This window comes from Mus pahari, chromosome 15 (assembly GCF_900095145.1).
Source record: "Mus pahari chromosome 15, PAHARI_EIJ_v1.1, whole genome shotgun sequence".
In the NCBI taxonomy this organism is placed as follows: Eukaryota; Metazoa; Chordata; class Mammalia; order Rodentia; family Muridae; genus Mus; species Mus pahari.
This window is the reverse complement of record NC_034604.1, coordinates 57,895,876-57,909,616: the sequence shown is the minus strand read 5'-3', so window position 1 is coordinate 57,909,616 and position 13,741 is coordinate 57,895,876. Positions and strand designations below refer to the sequence as shown.

Sequence of the window (13,741 nt, the reverse complement as noted above, 5' to 3'; positions counted from 1 at the left end):
CAATATATTCCATAAACGCAAATCCTCAGTGACAGGCAGAGACTGATAGGCTAAGAAACAAGAGAGGTTGCCGAGAAATAACTTAAGGATTTGTCATGGCTCCAGTGTTCCCTTAAAGAAATCTTACTCCGTGTTTGAGTTTCTGTCTTGTTTTGTGCATTTTGTAAGAAAGGTGGAGGGCTAGAGAGAGGCATCAGGAAGTGGGGTGTGGCAGCCCTGCGGGGCTCTGAACTGACCATCCTGAGTCAAGGTCATCATTACTTTGTTCAGATGGTTGCAGTATGATGGACATAGATAGTGCTGTAATCTTGGGGAACTCACTACACCTTTTATAGCCTGAATTTTCTCATCTGCTGTGTGAGAGGCCTCCAAGCAAGGCCTGTAAGCATCAATTGGTGCTTTAAAACACTCTGCTGCTGAGAAAAAGCTCATTTGGTAAAGTGTTTGCCGTGTGAGCATAAGGATGTAAATTTGGTTTCTAGAAATCATCTTAGAAAGATAAGTATGGTAGCATGACCTTGTAATCCTAGCACTGGGAAGGTGGAGACAGGTGGATTCCCCAAAACTCATCACTGCCCTGTCTAGCTGAATTTGCAAGCTCCAGGTTTACTAAGAGACCATGTCTAAGAACTTAGGTGGACATGCATGCATATACACATACAATATGCACATATGCACATACTCCCATGTAATATACATATGCACATGTACACATACATGCATACATGTGCACATGCGTACACAATGCAACATGCGCACGGACACATGCTTGCACATACACTCATACACACACATACACACAGAAAGACACACAGAGAGACACACACACACACGCATGCATGCACATATCAACAGTTTCTTGCAGTCCCATGAATTTAGCCCTTATTTACTGCCACAACGTATGATTCGGTGAATAAGCAATCTACCTGACACACAAACAGATGTGATCTATTGATTAAAGATTGACCAACACAAAACTTGTGGTGCTGAAGAATGAGTTAGGTCATGCTGAAGTGTCAGTTTTGAATTGTTTGAGCAAGAGCTTCTGTACTGTTCACCACTCCAATACACAAAGCCCCAGGATTTGTCTCTCTCTGTGGATTATGAATGGTTATATCAACACGTGTCTTCACGTCACCTCTACTCCGTACGTGTTCATCCTACTCTCTTCATGTATGGACTCCAGTATTACTGAATTAGGGACTAGTTAAATGGCCTCGTTAATTTAACTACACTTTAAAGGTGCTACCTCCAAAGGTCGTCATGTTATAGGATGCTTACTATAGCTTAATATGTGTATGAATTTCTGAGGGCACAATCCAGCCTATCTCTTACAATAAATGTTCTGCCAAGGTCCAAATGGATGATCTTGTGAGAACAACTTGTTTTAATGCTTTATTTATAAACGAATCCTCTTTCTTTCCTTATCCCTTCCAGAGACATATAAACAGGTATGGAAGATTCATTGGTCATCATACAAGTAGGAAGATACTTTTCAACAATAAGGTCAAGGCTACTGATGATTAGACCTTGATTATAGGTTCATTAGAAGGTCTAGTGATGGTACAAACTGTATTTGGGGTCCTTACTTTCCTGTGGCCCTATGCTCTCGGGCTTGATATTTGTCCTTTGGTAGTGGAAAGGTTTCCAGGAGAGACAAGATTTTGCTCTCGACTGTTTTTTCCATACAAGCTTCCCACTCTTACGTGCATGTTCACTTGAATGAATTTATTCGTCTTCTGGTGTTAGGGATGCCAAAAGACAATGGCAGGGATGACCATTCACTATTCCCTTCCACAGATGGGGAGACAGAGTCATCAACACAGCTTCCCTAGTCTGAACTCCTCTCACCCCCTGTCTTTTCTACTCAAGGGTACATTGTCCATCAGTCACTCTCCAGAGTCTTCTTTCTCTCGCTGTGTCATCTGTCCTCCCTGCCCATTACTTTGCCTGTGTGAGCCTATGTCCCTGCACATAAGAGGTACTCACTCAGCTTGCTAAACTAGCCCACGTATCTTTCATAGCTTGTCGTCACCCACTGAGCTGCTACAGAGTGCTGAGCCCTGTGCTTTGCCCTCTGCCCACATGATCTCATTTCATTCTGTATTTCTCTATACTTTTCGCCTCTCCGTAACATCACAGAAAAACAGGGTTTTGCATAGTCAGATGATTGGCCCCAGAGCAGAGAGAAAGAAAAGAAGCGATAAAAACCAAGATTCAAAGCTCAGCAGATTGGCTGGCCCAGGAATTAACTGTGTTTCTTGATTGCCCAATACAGAGTCCTGGTTACACAAAACTTAAAGACAAACCAGACCAGATTCCAGATTTCCTCACAGTTCCCAGAGCTTCTGGCAAGTCCTTTAAAATAGTCAACTATGTAACGTTTTCCACATTGTAGACAGCTTCTATTTCTGAATGTTTCATCTTTGGTTTATTCTAGCTATTTGTGATACGAGATTTGTTCCTCAGAACTTCCCCTATTCCCTCCAACTTCAAGCCACCATCACAAGAATTCAGGACTTTTCAAACTGTGTCCCTTCTAAAGCCAGAGGCAGCCCATGGTGTCACGCATGAAAGACTCGTGAAGGCAGACAGTGGTGTACTCTCTTCCCTTTATAAACTGTAGAGGTTCACTCCAGTGAGCCATACCTCACTAGAAGCATACCATAGTAGAATGTATTACCAGCAATGATTTTTCTAGGCATACCTGAATATTCACAGCCACTCTGAATATTTTCACTCATGCCTGTCCCCTCCCTCAACAGGAAGTACTGCTTATCCCTAGGAGTAACTGCTGGCCCACACATTCCTGTGCCACACATTCCTGTGTGTGTCTGTATCCCACACCTCTGGAGTCAGGTGTGTTCTTCAGCCAGCTGAACGTGGCTGTAAATTATATTGTGCTCTCTGTCAGCTCTCTGACACTAAAATCATATTTGCTGTCAGAGGTGACAGGGGCCACGATGATGATGGATTGAAGCGCTACAGAGTGACTGGGGGACAGGCAGGGTAGGCTCCTCTTGCAGGCCTGCTGACACCTATGTGTGGCCTGCATAGTCTAGTCATATTCTGCCTGAGAGAGTCATGAGGGAACTTCTACGTCATCGCAGGACTGCAAGCCTGGCTCTCTCCCATTGAGGTCTCTTAATAGGTTTCAGATGTTGACTGAACTCTACCTCTTAATTGTATTGTGTGACAAAATGCAAAATCCATCTCCTAATTACTTCCAAGCACCAGGCTCTAAAGCATTTTGACTGCATTCAAGCGGCTAATTTGAACTCACAGACAACAAGCTTTATTTTCTCCAAATGACTGCTCATGTCTTGCCGTTGTCCCGGCCATCTTCCCTCACCTTCCACCAGACGTCTCTTTCCTTTTTTTACCCCCTTTAGAGAAAGTAAGGTGAAGGAGCTTCTAACAGGTGAGATACTCAGCTCTGTGCTCTGGCTCTGCTCAGCCCTTAGCCACCGGTCTTTGTAGCCTTTCCTCTCTATTTTCCTGGGTTTTTACTCTGTAGGCCTGGTACTGGCTTCTACAACCTTGTCTCTTGAAATGCATCATTCTTATCAGCCACTTAATAGCCCCCATCAGGGCTGACACTCACACTCTAAACTTGATCTTTATCTTCACAGCACCCAGGGCAAATATGGAATCCTGTTCCTTGGAATCCTGAACCATCTTGTCTTTGAGTTTGCATTTTGTAAATGAAGTCTAATGGAACAAGGGTGAATTCACTGCAGATTTGAAGCCTTGGTCCAGCATCATGTTACTATCTATGGCCTCCCTCTTTCTTCTGACCAGGGTTTTAGCTGCCACTTTTTAAGTTCTGTGACACGATATACTCTGATTAGCCTTCCCCATCCCTCTCTCTCTTAGTTCCTCTTGACTACTGCTCTTTTCCAGCTAAGTCTCCGCAGGAGACCCACATCTTTCTGTTGTCCTCACAGTACCTGTTACAGACATAGAGTGGACAGAGGCCAGGTACATGCCATTCTTCCAACTGTGGACTAAGTCTTCAAACACAGAAGCCTATGGGAACCATTTTTATTCAAACCATCATTTGTGTGTTTGTGTATGTGTCAATAGAAATGCAACCTTCGCTTAAACATATCACAAAATAGGTACAGCTAACAAATAGGAAAGGGGAGACAAACCAGGCCTTGATTCAGGGTTGATCCATGTTTACCTTTAGTTCAGTGATGTTGAAATGGTTATGGATGTGTTAGCTCTGGTACCCCTTCAAGGCTGCACACATCTGAAGTCTTCGTGCAGTACTTTGATCTTGCTGGAGCCCCATGTGCTAAGGGACTCTAGAACATTAGAGCGGGAAGGAAAACATACAATCTGGACTTCCATTTTTGGAGAAACCAGAGGCCCAGGGAATGTCCCTTCCTTCCTTGTAGCTGGGAAGGTCTTGTCTTAAGGCTCTTTAGCTGAATCTAAGGCATAAAGGATCAATGGTGGTATGACTTGTTACCAGAACTCAAGGGACAAAGTTGGTGAAAGGGCTACACTTTTCCTAAGGATTCTGTCTATTATAGTGTACTTCACGGACATGAATAATCTTGGCTTTTACAAACCTGGTGCGATAGACATTTAGGGGTACCTCAGTAACAGTGTATTTAATTTACACAAATCCCACTGTCTCAGTTTCCTGGCACTTCTATAACAAGAGCTTAAAGAACAAAAGCTATTGTCTCACAGTTCTGGTGAGCGAAAAGCTCAAAATTGAAGTGTCCGCGGGATTGATTTCTCTGTGGGCTGCAAGGGAGCACTTGTGGCAAGCTCTTCACTAACTTTTAGTGTTCTCAGGCTTGTTAGCATACAGATGGCCTTTCCCAGTGTCTTCATACAATTCCTTCACTAGAAGGCCATTAAGTCTGGGCCCAAATCAGGACACTAGTCACATTGGATCAGGGCCCGTCATAATGACCCTGTTTTAGCTTGGTTGCCTCTGTGAGGTTCCTCCATCCAATTAAGGACAAGTTCTGAAGTGCTGGGTGTACTTCACCCATAAGCATTTTCTGAGAGGCACACAGTTTAACTCATTGCAAAGTGTATGCCCTCCATAAGGAAGAGAGAAAGGTAGAGGGAGATGACGTAGTGAGAATCCCTCTGTCATGTTCCACTGGAGGTATGGCCCACATGAGCATGGTGAGGTAGAAAGTATAAACTTTCTCCTCTTCCTTTTTAAGTTCCATCTCCACATGACTGCTAAGGTGTGGCCTTCTTACCCTTTAGTGTTTAGCCCAGCCCCTGAAGACAAGGCAGTCAGTCAGGTAGACTGAAGAGGCTCTCTCTGTGTGGTAAGAGATCCCCCACTGAGCACATTGAGGTGAGAGACTAGCATCGAGCTGGAGCATGTGAAGGTTGTATTGCTTTTTGTGAGCTTGCATTGCTGTTTCTAGATAATGTCCTACATTGTAGTCCAACTCGACCCGGAATTCACTGTGTAATCAGTGTGAGGGCTCTTTTTGGCTGGCAACTTGACTACATTTAGAATGAACTAAAACCCGAATGGCTGGGCACATCTGTGAGGGATTTTATTTTTAATTAAATCATTTAAAGTGGGAAGGCCTACTTCTAATCCGGACCTTAGAGGTGATAAAATACACTTTTAATTCAGATCTTTTGAGATGGGAAGATCTGCCTTTAGTTTGGACCACGCCTTCTGTTGCCAGCCTATATAAAGACATGGACGAAGGAAACTTGCTTTCTTTGTCTTCTTGCTCTCACTAGCAAGTCCATTCCTTCACTGGCACTAGAGCCTACTTTCTTTGTGATTCTGGCATATACTGAAGACCAGTTGAGACATCTAGCCTTGTGGTATGAACAACTACTAGATTCTTGGAACTTCCATTGGTAGACAGTCATTGATGAACTAGTTAGGCCACGGCCATTCTAATGAATCTTCCTCCTCTTTCCCCTTTCTATATAGTATCTTTTAGTATTCTTACCATCATTTTCACTTTATTTCAGATCCATGAACAGTTCATAGGTGTAAACATCTGAGTGTTGACTTCAAATTTATGTGAATGGTGAAGCAACAGCTCATACCCAAATAACAGCCACTTACTGAGCCCTCTCACACAGTCCGAACCTTCTGTAGTCCACAGGGCTCATCTGGCATTTGTGATTCTTTTTCAACATATGTGCTTAGAATTCAAAGGAAACAGGATTGGCAGGGCATTCATTTCTTATCTTTTGAAAACTAGAAGAGAGGAAACCCAGGAGTGTCTGACTGAGCAGGCTGGACAAGAATCTATGAGGCTAGTCCTAGCCAGAGGCAAACATCAGCCACAAATAACTGTTCTTCCTTCAAGACAGTTCCATTTGGACTGGAGAGGAAGCTCAGAGATTAAGAAGACATACTGGAACTTGAGTTTGGTTTCTAGTGCCTACGTTCACAACATGACTGGTTCATAACCACCTATAACCAGCTCCGAGGAATCTGATACACTCTTTTGGTCCTTATGAGAACCCCACCCCCACCCCCAATGCAGCATTCATACACACACACACACACACACACACACACACACACACAATCATTCCAATAATAAAACATAAATCTTATGAAAAAAAATAACAGTCTTACTGCTATTCCACATGTCCATCAGCTTTGTTGTCTGAAGATGCAGAAGGCTACCACTTTGCCTTGTTTCTCTCCCTGCCTCTACACGATAAGGGCAATGCCAAGAGCCAGGGTAGCAGCAGGAAGAAGCTTTGACTTTGAGATCAGAAAACTGATTCCTAGACTTGAACCCCCAGCTGAGATATTTGGCTTCAGAACTGGTCTCCTCTTTTGTGCATGAGGAGAGTCATCATCTCGAGAGTCATTGTGAGAATGAAATGAAAGGAAAATAATGCAAGTGTGATTTCTTTGTACATCCTAAGAGTTAGAGAGATCAAGTTCATTGATGACAGAATGGTGATGACCATGGCATAATGTTGAGAGTGATGGCCAGTTGTAGGCTGCCTTTACTTGTCTACACAACAATGACAACAAATGTGTCCAGTCTTTATGGAAAGAAGCGAATGCTCCAGACACATTGCCCCCAGAAAATGGTCTTGGGAGCATGAGATCCCCTGAAGAATCCTAGAGCTAGATACTCACTGGTTCTTTCCTGTGGCATCAGAATTAGCAACTAAATCACAAGTGTTGATCAAAGTCTTAAAGACGGTTGTACGTAGGTAGGTGTGAGGGTCCCTGTGGCCCACCTAGAGAGAGCACTTTGCTACCTTACCTTATCCCAGAACCCTGTTTTCCTTTCCCTGCCTCTTTCCGTGGTCAACATGAGGAAATACCTGAGCTGAAAGGCAGGGAAGGGGAAAAAGCAGAAGGCATCTGGGGATTATCAGTTTCGTGACATCTTGTTCAGCGACACATCCCCTCAACCCAAGGGGTAGGGAAGGGATAGGGACTTTTGAGAATCAGCTAGAGATTTGAGACCCAGTCATATGAGACCCAGTCATCTTTTCCCTGTCCCACTAAGGAGGGAACAAACTTGGAGAAAAAAATGGCAGAAAGGCAGAAGGTTCAGTGACAGATTGAACAAATTGCCTGTGGGTGACAAGCATGATGAGAAACAGCTGGGTTTCAGTTGTCAATTAGGGAGGGTGATCAAATTAAAGAGCCCATTACTCTCATCTCAGAATCTCCTCCATGACGCCTCTATTCCTTAACCAGTGTAGGTCACATGAGGTGTTAGTGGGAAATCAGTATTTGTAGAGAAGACTTTGACAGCTCCAGGAGAACCCCCATGCATCAGAAGACCCAGCAGAAGAGAAGAAAGGGACAAATGAAAGACCACCATCAATGGGAAGGACCAAAGAATCAAGACACCCTTCTGTCTAAGCAAGATATTTGGGCTGAGGGGAGCAGAGAGTGGGTTATGAGATATGAGAGTCAACTTTTGACCTGGATTGACATGGAGTCAATGAGATTTTTTAAGTAATTCTGTCCTAGTTAGGGTTTCCCTGGCTGCAATAAAACACCACGATCAAAAGCAACTTGGGGAGGAAAGGATATTCTTTTTACAAGTCTTAGGTCATACTCCACCATAGAAGATAGAGAAGAACTCAAGGCTGGAACCTGGAGATAAGAACTTAGGCAGAAACCATGTTTCTAGATCAGTGTTTATTAGATTGCTCAGCTGGCTTTCTTATATACCATAGGGCCATCTGCTCAGGAATGGCATCACCCAAAATCAGAAAGAAACTTCCCCATTAACCCGAAATCAAGAAATTGCCTGCAGCCAATTTGTTAGGGGGAATCTTCTCAAACAAGGTTGCCTTTTCTAAGACGGCTCTAGCTTGTACGTGGAGTTGACAAAATGAACAAAAGCAAGAAAGCAAAAAACCAAAACCAACCAACCAAAACACTCAACCACTATTGCCACCACCACCAAAACCAAAGCCAGCCCCACCACAAGAACCCCCTCACCAACTGGAAAGCTGTATTTGGGTGTGAATATGTACAAGAGTGTGTGGGGAGAGGCTGGGCCGAATTGAGACGAGGGAGGAGCTAGGCCTGGCCACAGCTCATTTTTTTGGGATGAATTATGTACCCCAGCATTCATACACTACAACTCTAATCTCCTGCACCTACCTCAGAATGTGACTATTTGGAAACTGGGCTGTTTCCCATGAAATTATGCGTCCATCCTGAAGTAGAACACCCACTGCAGTGTGAGTAGCAACCTTTATAAAAGGAATATTCATGTCTGATGAATATGAGAACTATGTTTATCCAAATTAAAATAATTAGAAACCTAGAGGGGAACAATTATGAAGCAGAGCCTTTTATAACACCTGCAGGGGCACGGGGACTCTGTTGACAGTTTGATTTTAGATTTCTGGCCTTTGGGAATGTTGGATGATAAATTCTGTTGTTCGAAGTTACCTAATGTTACACAAGCTACCTAGCGAAGAGCTGCGAGTTTAAAATTCTCTTTAAGGACTTACCTGTATAATCCACAACTATGCCCTTTCTCCTCCGAATTGACTCTCTCAGCTGAAGCACCCTCACAGAGGAGGATCCCTCTGGTTAGCAGTATTCCTGGGAGGGTGTTCAACTGTCAGCCGTCAGCAACCAACATTGGGTGCCAGGGGTGAGGATGAGGGAGAGAAGGGAAAATCCTCACCCCATGTGTAACTTTTCGGAGGGTGCTAGGTCTCAGCACTCAAGATAAACGACATGTTGATGAAAAGTAGCAAACATTAAAATTAACCTAACCCCTTATGATGACAAGAGTCTCTTAACATTGTCTACACATGAGGCTAGGAATACTGATGCTTTCAGTTGTTGTTGGCTAGCATGTCCTGGTTTCCTGCTACTGGATACAAGAGTGCCTTGGTCCCGTGGCGGCCATATTGTTCCCATGTCAGAGTGCCCACTTCACTGAGTTATGATGAAGGCTTACAGGTCAGACCCCATATCCTAAATGTTTACCCACTGTCTCCACTGTCTGGAGGAATCCCGAGGTAGTGTTTTCTGGGAAAGAAATGAGAGAAGCAACCGAGGAACCCGTCACAAGAGCGGAAGGGTGGGCCAATGCCTATGTTGCAAAACTAAACCTCCTTGCTGTTCTTTGCCGTGTAACTGCCAGTAGGGCTTCAAACAGTTGGGATTTGTGCAGCACTCTGGGGTCAGTGTCTATGGGCATTTGAATGCATCTGAACCCTGACCAGGAAAGAAAGAATCCTGCCTGGGCTGCTGAGCAAGTTATTGTGCCACCATTACAAAAGTCTAAGCAAGGTCATGAGACCCAAGGACAGAGGGGTTTGCTGGATCCCTCCTTTCCATCAATCTTGCCTTTTGAGCGATATAGAGCTTGTGTCTGGACATGTTACCAGTTGCTTTAATAACAAATATGGTAGGTTTTATGTCTCTGGTGCTGAATCTTTGAACTCAAGGCCAATAGGCTCCAGGCTAGGACGGATGGATGGATGGGCTCTTTCCATTGACCTCTGGCCTTCATCCAAAAGCCAGCATCACCCCAAGGCCACCTGAGTAATTCCCTCCTCTCCTTCCAGGCCTTGATTTCTACACATCCCCCATCTACTAACAGAACCTAAAACAAGAGACAATCTTTCTTCACCAAGCGATGATAAATTCCTCGCTTCAAAGATTTCAGGTGATGGCCTTGCCTTAGTTGTCTCTGCAAATGAGGGTCCCTACACATGACAGATGGCTCCTCCTCTAACTGTTTAACAACACTATTTGGCAGGCAATGCCTTTGGAGGGCACTGCCCCTGGGTTGATCAATTCTGATGGCTTAGAATCATCAGGAAGAACTAGGAACCCCTGGCTCTGCTGGACAATGGACTTTGAATCTTTGCTTTGTGCTCCAAGAGCCCCTGGCCTTCTCAATGAATACAGCACCAGAGGTTATCTGCTTTCTTCCTGGCAAGCCTAAATGAGGCAATATTAGCATATAGATTTTTTTCTTTATTCTTTGTGATCACAAACCTAATGTCAGGTTTTCTTTTCCCAGAGAGCTGTCCATTCCCACTCTACTCCATGTCCAAGTTGTCAGAACCATAATTTATTCATACTTTTGACCTCCAGGGAGGACAATATCCAAAGGGTCAGGGAGTGTTATTGGATGTCAGGAGGAAAATTCACTGCCCCAGCTCCTTTTACAATGTTACATTTAATCAGACTCGCATGAGTGTGGCTGAGGTCTCCCTGCTGTAATTACTCCTGAAGGGTTACCCCTCCTCATTAGTGATTATGCAATATTTATACATTTCCCAACATCCTGAACACGGAAGACTGGTGCAGTCTTGCTTGATTTTCTCTGTAAGCTGCTAGAAGTCCGATTTCTGTTTCTTTGTTTGAATCTCCATCATGAGCTCCCCTGGGTAGCAGCAAGGAAAGATCCATGAAGCATGCAACTGTGGGGTTGCTTCGTGTTGTTTGTGTGGGTCCTTCCCACACAAACACAGTCACTCAAACACAGGTTATTCTTCAAAGGCTCACAGTAAAGCTCCTTCCCTCTGGATGTCAAGGCTCAGGCAAATTCGAAGTATAACGATTTTCTGAGAACTGTGTAGAGAGAGGTCTTGGGGGGGCTGAAGGAACAATTAATCAATGTTAAATAATAACAATAGTTATTCTCTGACCCGTGGGCAGAATAAATCCTTCATTTCTGACCTACAACAGATTTAGCTCAGATGTGAGCGGCAAAGCCAGGAGGTTCATTAGAATTCTTACCAAGTAGGTTCATTAAAATTCTCACCAAGTGCGTTCTGCATGTTTTCCAGAGGGTTCTATTTCTGCCGTCATTTTAGACAGCCTGGATCGAGTTCTGGAAAATCCCCTCTGTGTTCCGATTGTGTTTTCTTCCTTCCCCCACCCCCTCCACCTCCACCCCATGGCTGCCCAGGCCCTAATTCATTCAGACAAGGAACGAGTATCAGGACCTGGGGTTTAGACTCAGGCAGACCTGTGTATGTGTTCAGGTCCCTCCACTTGGTAACCTTAATTACATCATGCAGTTTCTCAAAGCCTCAATTTCCTCCATTACAAAATAGGAGTAAGAACTGTGACTCCTCCTAGGGCTGTTGAGAAGATATGTGATTCTGAATATATCTGAAATAAAAAACACTTTTTCTTCCGAGCTGCTGTGATGAGAAATGGATGCTTAATGAGTTCTTCTAGGCTGAAATCAGGGGTCCTGTCTGCGTTCAGGCTTCCTAGGAGTATAGAGGCTTCCCTGGAAAGGACAGGAGACAGCGGGGATTGGGGAAGGGGCGGAGCTAGGGGGAAAAAAAGGTAAGTAAAATGAGAGTTGTGTGGAGAGAGCATCCCTTCCTATGATCCTTTCCCCCAAATTTATCCTGACTCTGAAACATTAAAAACCATGTTTCATGTGCCTAGATCCTTTGTAGATTCTGGTGAAGACCTGGCAGCCTGGGATCCTAGAGATGACAGGAAACAAAGAGGGAAGGCCACAGAGGTCCTTCAAAGGACTCAGGCTTTCAAAGGTGGCAGGTAAGCAGTGATAGAGGGCTGTCATTCAGTGCACTGCTCCCTCCGTTGGGGTTTAAAACAGTGCGACATTTCAACAGCATGCGGTAGACAACTGCTATGTCAAATGTTACCATGATCTCTTTACCCAGAGGAGCCGAGCAAATCTCTCAATAAAACCAGGACTGTGGGAGCACTGTGCCCTGGGGAGGAACTGGCAGTACAGAGGTGTCAGTCATTCCTGAGTGAGATGGGCCATTAAGAAACAGACTCTACAATGAATCCTCATATCTTCTTACCAAGACAGGACTTGGGTTGTCTTATATACCTTATATATGCATGTGGGTAAGTCTTCACACTAAGTTTGTTGCACCTGTAATAGTTTCTGGAAGCCTGAGGAGAGAAAAGTTGCCTTCCCTCGATGTTTTCTCTCTAGAGAGTACAGCAAAAGTCCTTTCCCCTGAGTTTCCTGTTTGCAATGCCACCTTGCCAGATGTTCCACATCCAGCTCAGATGATGTTCCCAGTCTTTCAGCCATGGCTGAAAGGCACCTCTTGGTTCCACATGGTTTCTTCAGCTGGAGGTGCCCTTTTTGTGGCATATGCCATCTTTTTGCAGGGTACAACGACAGGAGTAGACCTGTGATGCTCACAGAGCATGCACCTAGGATCTTCACGGGTGCTTGGGTCACAAGTCCCACTCATCACTGTGGGCAATGACTTCCGTGCCACCTTAATAGACTCCTCAAAAGCTGTCCTGTCTTCCTTTTCACTTCCCTCCCTTGTTCAAACACTTGTTTTCCAATGGTAACCATTTCATTTTTACAAAGCATCAGCTCCCTGCCCTGGAGCTATAGCATCAACTAGTGCTGTCTAACAGAACTTCTTGTAGTGGCAGGAATCATGTAAGCTGTGCTGTCCAAGGGCTATAGATGTTACTGAGTACCCACAAGTGGCTAGTGCAGCTGACTTTATAATATTATCTAATTTTGATTACTCAATATTTAATTAAAATAGCTCCTGGTGACTTTTAACTACCACCCTCACATCCCAGGCACAGCCATTGACAAACAGAAGCTCCTGCACATGGGTGGTGTGTCACTCCTGGTGACATAGCCTGTTTCTACAGACACAGCCTTAGAGGGCACATAACCAAACACATAGCTCATTAGAATTCCGACTTAGCCCGCAGTGAGGAAAGAAGGAGGCACAACTCGTGACACAGGTGTTTTTAAATTTTATCTTCAATACCATTACTTTGGGTAAATGGATTTTAAAATTTCTGAAGACTCCAACAACACTTAGGATAGCGTCTTTCAAAGAGTATGTGGGTAATTAATATTGGAAGAAGAAATGAGTGGGGATTATTATGAAACTAAGCAGAAACTTCCAGAGACCATGCTACCACTGTGAATTTTAATAATAGGTAATATTCTTGGGGAGAACATCAGGAGATTGGGAAGAACTCATTCAGTAATACGAACCGAAAGGAGCCTCCAGGTAATTTGTGATCTAAATCTCTTCTCCCTTACAGCAAAGATCTGTTGAAACCTTAATCCTCAGCATTCCAGAACACAGCTTCCTCGACTGCCATCCCAGCTGTAATTAAGATGAAGTAAGATGAAGTCTTCCTGGGATAGGATGGTCTGTGGTGTGATGCCCCAAAGCATGTCACCCAAGTATGCTTACTTACTACTGGGGACTTGAGGTCTAGCCCAAGTGTGGTCCTCAAGGTTTTCTAGGATGAGAAATGAGCAAATCAAGA

General features: G+C 44.2%; 1 pseudogene; it reads left to right on the top strand.

Moving 5' to 3' along the window:
- The window catches only part of LOC110332964, a 32,698-nt pseudogene extending 19,166 nt beyond the window's left edge, over positions 1-13,532 (top strand).
- The last annotated feature ends 209 nt before the right edge of the window (positions 13,533-13,741 follow it).